Below are 12,000 nucleotides of genomic sequence, written 5' to 3'. Positions count from 1 at the left end.
CTCCAGCAGTTCTAAAACCATGTCCAGTGATTGTAAATATGTAAATATATAATAGAACATTAGTATTATACAAGATTTGTGCATGTTTGTTGTAATAAACAACAGTGGTAAATAATATGATAATAACTTTTAGTGCGGTTATTGTGTTCAATACAGTAAGTTTATATATATACATTATATACAGTATTGGTCTCTCAGGCCCCAAATGTTAGTAGGAAAAGAAAAAAATTGGAAAAGAAAAGAAAGAACTACAAAAACTGCTAAATAAAGTAATGGGCGTATGTGGAAATCGTCGATGTTGCCACCACCAGGTCATTTTGGACAAACTTCTCGGCACTGTATCTCGGTAAGTACTTATCAGAATTTTTTTTTTTTGTCTTATTACCTTCACAAAAATATGCTCTTTAATTCTGTAAGAAAAAATAATTTTTTTTTTTTTTCAAAATTTCTTGGAAACTGGAGCACCACTTCAGATTTTGGCCTTGGACCCTGAAGGGGTTAAATGCACAGGAATGAACAAATACACGTCTTTGAGGCAAATGAGCACCCTGAGATAAAGTGACATATCTTTCTCTGACCTTGACCTCAAGATGCTCATTTACCCCCTAAGACAGTATATTTGCTCATTCCTGTGTACTTGATAAAGCCCAGTCTTGGGCAAAATAACGTATTAAAAGGATCTTCTGCTACTAGAGTCGTTATTCCCCTAGGATGATGGTGTCATTTTCTGAACCTGGCAGGGTCACCATCTGGAGAAGACTCAGGCTGGGACAGCACTGGCAAACCTACAAAAAGATGAATATGAGTGACTTCCCTCCCCCTCACACATCTAAGGGTTAGAGATGCAGGATGATGTCATTTTCTGAGCCTTGTGTGAACCCTCACACACATCTTTGGGTGGGGATCAAGGATGATGATGTCATGCTCAAGCTTAGTGACACCCCCCTCACATACATCCATAAAAAGGGATCCAGGATGATGTCACTAGCAACACTTGCTAGTGGATGACTGGCCTTGGGAAGGTATTCTCACATGTAGGGGGAGTACTAATTGTAGCTGTTGTTGCAAGACAAATTTACACTGTCCTATACTGAAGAAGAATATGTTCAGATTATTAGCCTAGGTCAGCAACCCAGAATAACCCAATAGTCAAGATGTCATTGAGGACTGCCTTATTTCCATTAGAGGTCCTTTAATCCTCTTCCCCAGGAAGCGACCCACACCAATAACCTCACATCTAGGTACATACATACTACGAAGTGAAAAAATATGCCAACACCAACACCTCAGTATGCAAGTCAAGGCTACCAACTGAACTACAAGATACTGAAGTCATGTTCATGAAATGAGCCAAGCCAAGGATTTATTTATTTATTTATTTTTTATTTGGACATGATACATAGTTGTACAAAGAAATATAGTGATTGGGTGTACATGCCAAAAGCCCCTTGTATGCAGAGCATTATGAGCAGGCTTAAAATTAACTGAAGATTAAGTAAGCAATGATATATTCAGTGGTAAGAATTACAGTAAACAAATTACAACATGAAGTACAAATGAGTATTTCAAATAAGAAGCATTAAAGTTGTACAAATTTGTAGCATAACAATGTATAATATAATCGAATCAAATCGAGTAAAATCAATTTGTAGTGCAGAAACAGGTCATATGGTCATTAGATGAGTTACTGTGCATTCAAGAGTATGGAGTATTCTATTAGGTAATGTAGTTAAAAAAAATAGTTTGATAGGGTCACAGGTTATACATTTATGAGATACAGTTATTCAGTATTTATTTAGTTGTGGTTGAGCAAGTGGTTTTTAACCCTTTGACTGTTTTCGACGTATAAATACGTCTTACGAGCCAATGTTTCTGACGTATATATACTCAATAATTCTAGCGGCTTCAAATCAAGTGGGAGAAAGCTGGTAGGCCCACATGTGAGAGAATGGGTCTGTGTGGTCAGTGTGCACCACATAAAAAACATCCTGCAGCACACATTGCGTAATGAGAAAAAAAAAACTGATCGTTTTTTTGGAATAAAACGCCGACTTTGAGGTGTATTTTCGTATAGTATTTATCGTTGTATTCGCGTTTTCATGGTCTTAGGTGATAAAATGGAAAACATATTACAGAAATAGAGATGATTTTCATTACTTTTATGATGAAAACGACCTTGAAACTGAGCTCAAAGTAGCAGAAATGTTCGATTTTTACCAATGTTCAAGAGTAAATAAATCACACCACACGTCCAATACACGTCAACTGGGGAGTCTAATATTCTTTCACTAGTGCACTGATATTATTTATACCATTTTTACAATAATGCAGTCGTCTGCATAACAGTAAATTTTGTATTTTTTTGTATGAATAAAAAATCAAAATAGAAAGCAATAATAATATAAGAGGGGCCTAGAGATGTGACTAATGAACAGAGCATATGTTATTTTAGTGCCACGAATGTCTACCTTGTTTATTCTGGACCCTATTTTGAAATTGGCATCTTTTTTATTTTGTGTGAAATTGGCCAAATTGCCAATTTCTGACCACCATATTGGGTAGTCCAAATTAGTAAATGGGAGGTTTCTTGTACTCAGCTGATAGATAAAATGGAGTTCTAAAGAAATAGCTATGAGTTTGGTCAACTGGAACAATGGAATTGGCTGAAAATTTGGGCTCAAAGTCGGCGAAATCGCCGATACGCATATGTCGCCGAGACCGCTAACTTCGCGGGAGCATAATTCCACGAGTTTTCGACCAAATTCGAACTTTTGGTGTCATTACCATCGGGAAAAGATTCTCTATCATTTCATAAGAAAATTTTTTTTTTTTTTTTCAAAAATTGAGCAACATAGAATGACAGTTTCAGAGAGGGGCCTGAAACAGTTAAAGGGTTAAGAAGAGTCCAGAAATGATAAACAGACAGTATTTCTCTTACATTCACAGGTAATGAATTCCAGATTTTTGGGCCTTTTATGTGAATTGAGTTTTTACATAGTGAGAGATGGACACAGGGAACATCAAAGAGTGATCTGTGCCTTGTGTTATGGTCATGTGTTCTGTTGAGATTGGTAAGAAGTAGTTTGAGGGGAGGGTATATATCAGAGTTTAGTGTTCTATGTATGTAGTAGGCACAATAATAAGTATGGATGTTTTGTACGGTGAGTAAGTTTAGAGTTTTGAATATTGGTGGAGTATGTTGCCTGGAGTGGGAATTTGTTGTTATTCTGACTGCAGCCTTTTGTTGGGTAATTAATGGTCTGAGATGATTTATTGTTAAGCCCCATGCACAAATTCCAGATAGGGGTAAATGAGTGAGTGATATAGGGCCAGGAGGGCTGATTGTGGAACATAGTACAGTATCTTCGATAGTATGCCTACAGTCCAGGAGATTTTCTTGGAAATTTGCTGTACATGTGTTTGAAATTTGAGTCTATTATCAAGGTGGATTCCTAAGAATTTTCCCTCTGTGAGCTTTGTGACAGGTGATCCATTCATCACTATGTTAAGAGGAACATCTGTAGTTCTGTTCCCAAACTGAATGTAGTAGGTTTTCAATATTAAGAATGGTTGAGTATGTTGTGGGAGATGAGGTAGGAATAGATTTGCTTATGAATTAGTTTTTCAAAGATTTTAGAGAGAGGGTGTAAGTTGGATATTGGCCTATAGTTATTCAAGTCTGTTTGATCTCCTCTATGTATCGGTGTGACCCTCGCTATTTTGAGAACTGTAGGGAAGGTAGAGGATTCGATGGATTTGTTAAAGATTGTTGCAATGATTGGTGACAGCACTTGTGAAGCTTTTTTGTATATAAAGGGTGGTAAGGTATTTAAATCTCCTGTCTTGTTCTTTAGCATGTTGATAATAAGGGAGACTTCCGTTGGGTTAGTTGGAGCTAGGAACAGTGTGTTCGGGTAGGTGCCAGTGAGGTAGTCATTGGGTGGGGCGTTTGACCTGGAGTCTACCTGGAGGTTATTCCGGGGATCAACGCCCCCCGCGACCCGGTCCACGACCAGGCCTCCCAGTGGATCAGGGCCTGATCAACCAGGCTGTTACTGCTGGCCGCACCGCAGTCCAATGTACAAACCACAGCCCAGCTGATCCGGCACTGACTTTAGGTATCTGTCCAACTCTCTCTTGAAGGCAGCCAGGAGTTTATTGGTAATTCCCCTTATGCATGGTGGGAGGCTGTTGAAGTCTTGGGCCCCGGACACTTATGGTGTTTTCTCTTAGTGTACCAATGGCGCCCCTACTTTTAATTGGGGGTATTTTGCATCACCTGCCCAGCCTTTAACTTTGGTAGGGAGCGATTTGTATGTGCAGATTCAGGAGCATTCCTTCCAGGATTTTCCATGTGTAGATTATGATATCTCTCTCTCTCTCCTGTATTCCAATGAGTACAAGTCAAATGCTTCCAAGCGTTCCCAGTAGTTAAGGTACTTGACAGAACTTATAACAGAGATGTTAATGTACAGCAGTATTCCAGCCTAGAGAGAACAAGTGATTTGAAAAGGATCATCATTGGCCTGGCATCTCTCTTTTGAACCTTCTCATTATTCACCTATCATTTTCTTTGCACTTGTGATCGTGGCACTGTTGTGATCCTTGAAAGTGAGATCCTCAGACATTACTACTACCAGGTCCGTTACATTATTTTTCCGTTCTATTGTATGGCCAGAGTTTGTAGTATACTCTGTTCTAGTTATTATCTCCTCCACTTTTCCATAACGGAGTAGTTGGAATTTGTCCTCATTGAACATCATATTGTTTTCCGTTGCCCACTGGAAAACTTTTGTTTATATCTTCTTGAAGGTTAACCGTGTCCTTAATAGATGACAGTCTTGTGCAGATCCTAGTATCATCTGCAAAGGATGATACAGTGCTGTGGTGTATATCTCTGTCTATGTCTGATATAAGGATGAGGAATAGGATGGGGGTGAGTACTGTGTCTTGCGGAACAGAGCTCTTCACTATGGCAGCCTCCGATTTAACTCTGTTGACCACTACTCTGAGTTTGATTTGTTAGGAAGTTGAAGATCCATCTCCCCACTTTCCCAGTTATTCCTTTAGCACATATTTTGTGCACTATTATGCCATGATCGCACTTGTCAAACGCTTTTGCAAAGTCTGTGTATATTACATCTGCATTCTGATTTTCTTCCAGTGCATCCAAGGCATCTGCATTCTGATTTTCTTCCAGTGCATCCAAGGCCGTATCATAGTGATCCAGTAGTTGTGAGAGGCAGGAGCGACCTGCCCTGAACCCATGTTGCCCTGGATTGTGCAGTTTTTGGGAATCCAGGTGATTTGCAATCCTGCTTCTTAGCACTCTTTCCAAGATTTTTTATGATGTGGGACGTTAGAGCTATTGGTCTATAGTTCTTAGCTAATGCTTTGCTGCCACCTTTACGGAACAGGGCTATATCCGTTGTTTTAAGTGACTAGAATTTCACCCATGCCCAAGCTCCTCCTCCATAGTGTACTTAGGGCACGTGAGAGAGGTTTCTTGCAGTTCTTAATGAATACAGAGTTCCACGAGTCTGGGCCTGGGGCTGAGTGCACGGGCATGTTGTCAATGGTTTTTTCAAAGGCTATGGGAGTTAGGGTAATGTTGGAAATCTGGCATACATTTATGGAGTTTTGAGGCTCATTCATGAAGAAATCATTTGGGTCGTCAATCCTCAGACTGATTAGTGGTTCAATAAACACAGTCATACTGGGATTTCAGTATTACACTCATTTCCTTGTTGTCATCTGTGTAAGTCCCATCCTGTCTGAGTAAGGGCCTGATACTAGATGTGATATTTGCCTTGTTTCTGGCATATGAAAAGAAATATTTTGAATTTCTTTCAATTTCACTAATAGCTTTAAGCTCCTCCTGTCTCTCCTGGTTCCTTTAAGAGTCTTAACTTAAGTTTGAAAAGTTGAGCGTGGGATTTTACCCGCAAGGTTTCAAGGATCAATAACAAGAGTGGCACATAGTCATAACATTAGTGTTAACAAAAAACAAGGAAAGTGACACTTAAAGAAAACATCTCCACCTGTACCTTGCAGTGCCTCCCCACTGATCTTTACTACCTTCTTTCCCAGCTTTTTCCCAACAAAAATGCAATTTAAAATACACTCCTTTTTGCCACCCTCTGTTGAATAATCCACAACACAGCAGATCTCAGGCACCTCTAAATCCTTCAACTAAACACTGCCTTGTCACAATTCACCAGAGGTAAACAGTATCACTGACACTTGAGAGGCAATATGGTTGATGCCTCATCCTGTGAAGTCACATGTAAGTTTATTCTGGTTAAGGTACACAAGTACAGTGGTACCTTGACTTACGAGTGCTCCAACTTACAAGTTTTCCAAGTTACGAGCCGTCGCTCTGTCGATTTTTTGCTTTCAGTTGCGAAAAAAAATATTTACTGAAAATGACATTTGGCAAGAACCCCAGCCTAAATGACACAACGAAAAGTTGTTTTGGAACTTGGTACTTATAAAACAATGCTAGTGCGATGTTCTTACTGGAGGTAATCATGTATTTATCTTTAGTTATTCTACAAAAAAAATAAAGTTGCTAAGTTTTTGACATTTACAAAATATCTTGCCCTTTACTCCCACACAAATCTCAAAATATTTGGAATATTTCCAATATTCCACAATCCAATTGTAGAACAATCAATTTTTTTTTTTAATTCCTGTCTATTATTGCATTTACTTCAATAATATATGGTGGGCTTCATGAAATAAGTCTAGCTTCCATGATATATGAATATCACTGCACTAGTGATCTACTGCATTTAGCCTCTCAAAAACTCAGTTTTCTCTTACCCAGGACCAAACCTTATAGGAAGGAGCAGTAATGATTTTATATGCTCAGACTGGTCCTGGACATTCGCCATATTATGGCCTATTTTATTCGTTCTAGAGTATACTATATCATGTTTCTATGTTACTTATAGTGCTTATGTCATAGTAGATCAATTCTGATAGATAAATAAGCCATAGAGTTGATATTAGCGCTATATTGAAGTATTTTCTCCTGCCCCTGGAGTGTTTTTTTTTTTTTGGGGAGGGGGGGCTGGAACGGATTAATGGCATTTCAATTAATTTCAATGAGGAAAATTGATCTGATATACTGTACTATGACCTGACCTGACTAAATTAGGTCATTGACTTAAGCCAGTAGGAGACTTGGAACTGCCTTGCATGGGCCAGTAGGGCTACTGCAGTGTGCCTTATGTTCTCATATATGAATTATCATATGCAAAACAAACCACTTTGAAAAAATAGTGAAATTCTAAGTACTTTTGTGATTTCTCACATTATCAAGGAACTATGATCTTATTGCATAAACTACCATTCTCTGTATGAGCACTGAACTCAAGACAGCTACATGGTAAACATTTTGAATTCCAATAATCTCAGTAATACAGTATTACCAGGTCTGTTTCACGTATATACGTACTGTCCTATGAGCAATTCTTCCATATGTAAATTCAGTACAGTAAAATTATTGGCAAGGACTAACCTAACCTGAAACTAACCTAAATTATATAGGTTAACTCATGGTTATGTTCTGACATCACTAAACCTACCACCTGGATAACTCACTAATGTCGGTGAATTAATAATTCCAACTTTGCTGGATACCAACATGTCTAGGCATTTCTGAAGGATATAAGATTTTTTTTTACATGCACAGGAGAGGCAATTTGTAAGGAATATACAGCATTTGGGGAACGGGCTGTAATAAAACATGATCCCAGATAAGAGGAGGGAAACATAAATTCTGGAGACTTAAAAACCCAGGACAACTCAAAGTCAGACAGCGAAACATTTCCAATGACATCCTTTTTTCCTACCTCTTCCCCTGCATGTTACCCACAACAGCCAAATAATGTGGTACCTATTTACTGCTTGGTAACAGGGATAGGAGACTTGCCCATATGTCCCATTCATGTGGGTGAGGTCCACTCCCAATCTTCAAGAAGGTGGTGTGTTTACAAAATAGTTAATTCCTCAGATCTCTGTCAAACTAGTTTAAACATCTTAACAGACCACTCTTTAAATCAAACCATTTCGGTAACTGCAATTACAATACATACATCAGTTTCTTGTACATTAAAATAATCTTAATTCATTAACTTCATTCCTACCACTGGCTAAGCATGACCCACACAGGTTTAGTGCTCATTTTTAATACATTAAATAATGTGGATAATAGATTAATACACATTAGAAATCCCTCCAACAAAGATAGGTTAAAGACACTCTGAATTTTTTTAGGTTACCCTAGGTAATTTACACGTTAATTATGAATGACAATTGTGTGTGTGTACTTCTACCTAAATAAACTTAACTTACACTCTAGAACAGCATATAAGGTGGAAGTGTACAAATGGAAAACAGGAATATAGGGGATATAAATAAAGTTCTCAAAATTTCTAACCAATGGCCATACCACGTTGAATACACTGCGTCTCGTCTGATTAGTAGATTTAATTAACCAGTTGGGTTGGGTTTATACTTTGGTGGATGTGCCTGGGACCACTAAATGCTGCTGGCATTCATTGTGGGTGCTCATGGCTTGGTTGGTAGCATCCGCAGCTCTCACACCAAGGGATCAGAATTGATCCCTGGCTTGGGTGAAACTGTTGGGCATGTTTCCCTACACCTACTGTCTCTGTTCACCTAGCAGTAAGTAGGTACCTGGGTGTTAGCAGCCTGTCACGAGTCTCATCCAGAGGGACAAGAGTAAGGACCCCAATGTATACAAGAGACAGTTCCCAGTAATGCACTGACTACTGGGTTATCACAGGTGGCTAACACTCCAGGTTAAAAATCCCCAAAAAATCTTATCCTAGCCAAGACAGGATTCACAGGAATAGACACAAATTTAGATTTAGAAAGGATATAGGAACTGGTTTGACAACAGTGTTGTTGATGAGAACACACTCCCTGGTAGCATTACCAAGGTGAGAGCTTGGGCCTGGTGGCTAAAGCTCCTGCTTCACACACGGAGGGCCTGGTTCGATTCACGGCGGGTGGAAACACTTCAACACATTTCCTTACACCTATTGTCCTGTTCACCTAGCAGCAAATACATACCTGGGTGTTAAGTCAACTGGTGTGGGTTGCATCCTGGGGGACAAGATTGAGGACCCCAATGGAAATAAGTTAGACAGTTCTCGATGACGCACCGACTTTCTTGGGTTATCCTGGGTGGCTAACCCTCCGGGGTTAAAAATCCGAATGAAATCTTATATTACTTATAGGTTAAACATGTACATGAGTGGGTGTGATAAGATCGTGTTTAAATTTTTAACCCCAGAGGGTTAGCCACCCAGGATAACCCAAGAAAGTGAATCACTGAGGACAATTTCCATTGTGGTCCTTTAATTCTGCCCCCCAGGATGTGACCCACACCAGTCAACTAACACCCAGGTACCTACTTGCTTGCTAGGTGAACGGGACAGCAGGTGCAGGGAAACACGCCCTGTTTCCACCAATGCCGGGGATTGAACCACTGACACTGAGTGTGTGAGGTGAATGTTGCCAACCAGGCCAGGAGTGGGTGGGTGTTTGACCTACCTAGCATGGGCTAGTAAACCTACTGCAGTGTTCCTTCATTTTTTATGATTTTGCCTATCTGTATACCACGGAACATGACAAATTAGTTATATTAAAGAGGAAGCACTAAATTCACAAGTCAAAAGTGCCTGAGGAACGAGGAAAGGGAAGTCAGAGGTAATTACTCGATCTGAAGAATCGTAGTAGTGGAGGTATGTGTTGCTTGGATCAAGAGCCCTGTGCCAGCATCAAGACACACGTAGAAAGGGATAAATTAGATGTAATTTCTGGACTGAGCAACTTAGCATGTGTGACTCAGCAGGAGTCACTAGTACTGTAGTATACTAACATGGTTTGTGTTGCCATAACTCAAGGCTGCAACATGGCACACAACTACACCTACACACAGGTAATTACAAGCAATTAATTACACAGGTGTTAAGTACGGTGACTACTGAGACAAGGTCATCAAGGACTCTCTCCACCTTTAATATCACAGCCTTGCTCACTAGCACCACCAAAATAACGTAGAAATACAACAGTGTGAGGGATATAACTTGCCAACCGTATGAGAGAGAGACTAGTTATAACAACCTCTGCAACAAGATCAATTCTCATCACCATAGCTGGATAAAACCCCGTCTGCTTCACCAGCTGCATCAAGGTGTGTATGGCAAGCACTCCATTTACCAGAGAGACAACTTGTGCAGGTGGGGAGGCCAGTGTAGATGTGAGAGGTGGGCGGACACGCCTGCAACACGCCCTGCAACAATCAATGCCACTCCAGCTTGACACTAGGAGCCATCTTCGCCCTTTTCCAATGAGTCATGCGATATTTCTCCTGCTATTTCACCCCCATAACCCCACTCCTCACCCCTCAGTAGCCCTCTCCACGCTCTTGCTGTCACACTCCACCTCCGCAACACTCGCCCGAGTACTTACTTCACACCATAAAAAGGTTACTGGTAAAAACAGCGTAAATAGGTTGGCTCGTTGGTGAAGTATTATTTTGCACTGGCTGAGGTTCTCGCGGTGCGCGAGACTCCGCGAGATCGATCGTTGAAACCACCTCGCCGGTACCATGGTTCTTAACACTCAACAACTACCCATTATACTACTCTTTTATTAACTACAACCATAAATATAACGCCACCCACACCCATAATAACCATACATCCGTATTTTATTACTCTACTGCCACTAACTACCCTTCTACTCAGAAACACCTATGTAAATATATAACTTTTTCGTTGTTTCATATTCCAAGGTTATCCTATGTAATTTACACGTATTCCAAGGTTATCCTACGTAATTTACACATGTTTCAAGTTTATCCTACATTATTTACACATATAAGTGCCAGATACCTTTTTTTTGGGTTATCCTGAGTAATTTACTCATGTTACTAAGAAAGAAAATTTGTGCAACTGTATTTGTGTACCTGTTATCCTACATAATTTACATATCTTTCAAGGTTATCCTACATAATTTACACTTATTTCAAGGTTATGCTACCCAGTCTGCATATGTTTCAAGGTTATCCTGTGTAATTTACATATAACTTACTAGGTAAAAACAACAATAGTCATCCAAAAAAATAACTAACTCTGCCTAAATAAACTTACTACTAACACGTAAATAATATATCTAAAGTCAGAGGAGACTAAAGTAAAAAGTTCTGTTCCACAAGACACAATATTCTTGTTCTAGGGCCCGTGGCCTGGTGGATAAAACTCTCGCTTCACACGGCAAGAATCTCGGTTCGATTCCCAGTGAGGATATAAACATTGGGAGTGCTTCTTTACTCCGGTTATCTATGTTCATCCATCAGTAAAATGGGTACCTGAGTGTTAGTCGACTGGTGTGGGTCGCATCCTGGGACAAAACTTGACCTAATTTGCCCGAAATGCTCAGCATAACAAGCGGCTTTTTATATAGTAGTATGTTATTGATGTCAGCTAGACTTGTATACCATGTTAGTTTAAGTTTTATAGTTTAATATGTTTATTATGTACCCCATACCCATCCTGTGGGCGGTAGTCAAAAGGTTACAAAGGTACATAATTGGTCCAGGGACTGGACCCCAAAGTTTTGATAGATGAGCAAGTTACAGAGGTAATGAACTCACAATTACAAAGGTAATGAACTCACAATTTACAAAGGTAATGAACTCACAATTACAAAGGTAATGAACTCACAATTTACAAAGGTAATGAACTCACAATTTACAAAGGTAACGAACTCCAGGTAGGTCTGGTCACAATCATGACAAGTTACAAAAGTACTTACAGATTACAGAGGTACGTAATGGATCCAGGGACTGGACCCCCAAAGTTTTGATAGCTGTAAGAATGGTTACTTACGTTTATACATGGCTACAGTCATGAACAAATTATAGAGTAATGAGCAATTCACACTTCCACACCCGATCAC

At 39.6% G+C, this 12,000-nt stretch overlaps 1 protein-coding gene across 3 annotated transcripts in view; it reads right to left on the bottom strand.

The window, feature by feature from the left end:
* The window catches only part of Lis-1 (LisH and WD40 domain-containing Lis-1), a 101,905-nt gene extending 91,261 nt beyond the window's left edge, over positions 1 to 10,644 (bottom strand). Inside the window, exon 1 of one of the 3 annotated variants that reach the window (XM_053779023.2) lies at positions 10,510 to 10,644. The gene's annotated coding sequence lies outside the window, so the exon portion shown is untranslated. Of the gene's footprint in view, positions 1 to 10,257; positions 10,380 to 10,509 lie in introns of those variants that run through there. The other 2 variants (XM_053779025.2, XM_053779026.2) reach the window with 2 other exon arrangements.
* Between the last annotated feature and the right edge of the window lie 1,356 nt (positions 10,645 to 12,000).

Source organism: Cherax quadricarinatus, chromosome 32 (genome assembly GCF_038502225.1).
Source record: "Cherax quadricarinatus isolate ZL_2023a chromosome 32, ASM3850222v1, whole genome shotgun sequence".
NCBI classification, from domain to species: Eukaryota; Metazoa; Arthropoda; class Malacostraca; order Decapoda; family Parastacidae; genus Cherax; species Cherax quadricarinatus.
The sequence above is the reverse complement of the archived record's forward strand: the minus strand, read 5'-3'. Positions and strand labels throughout refer to the sequence as shown.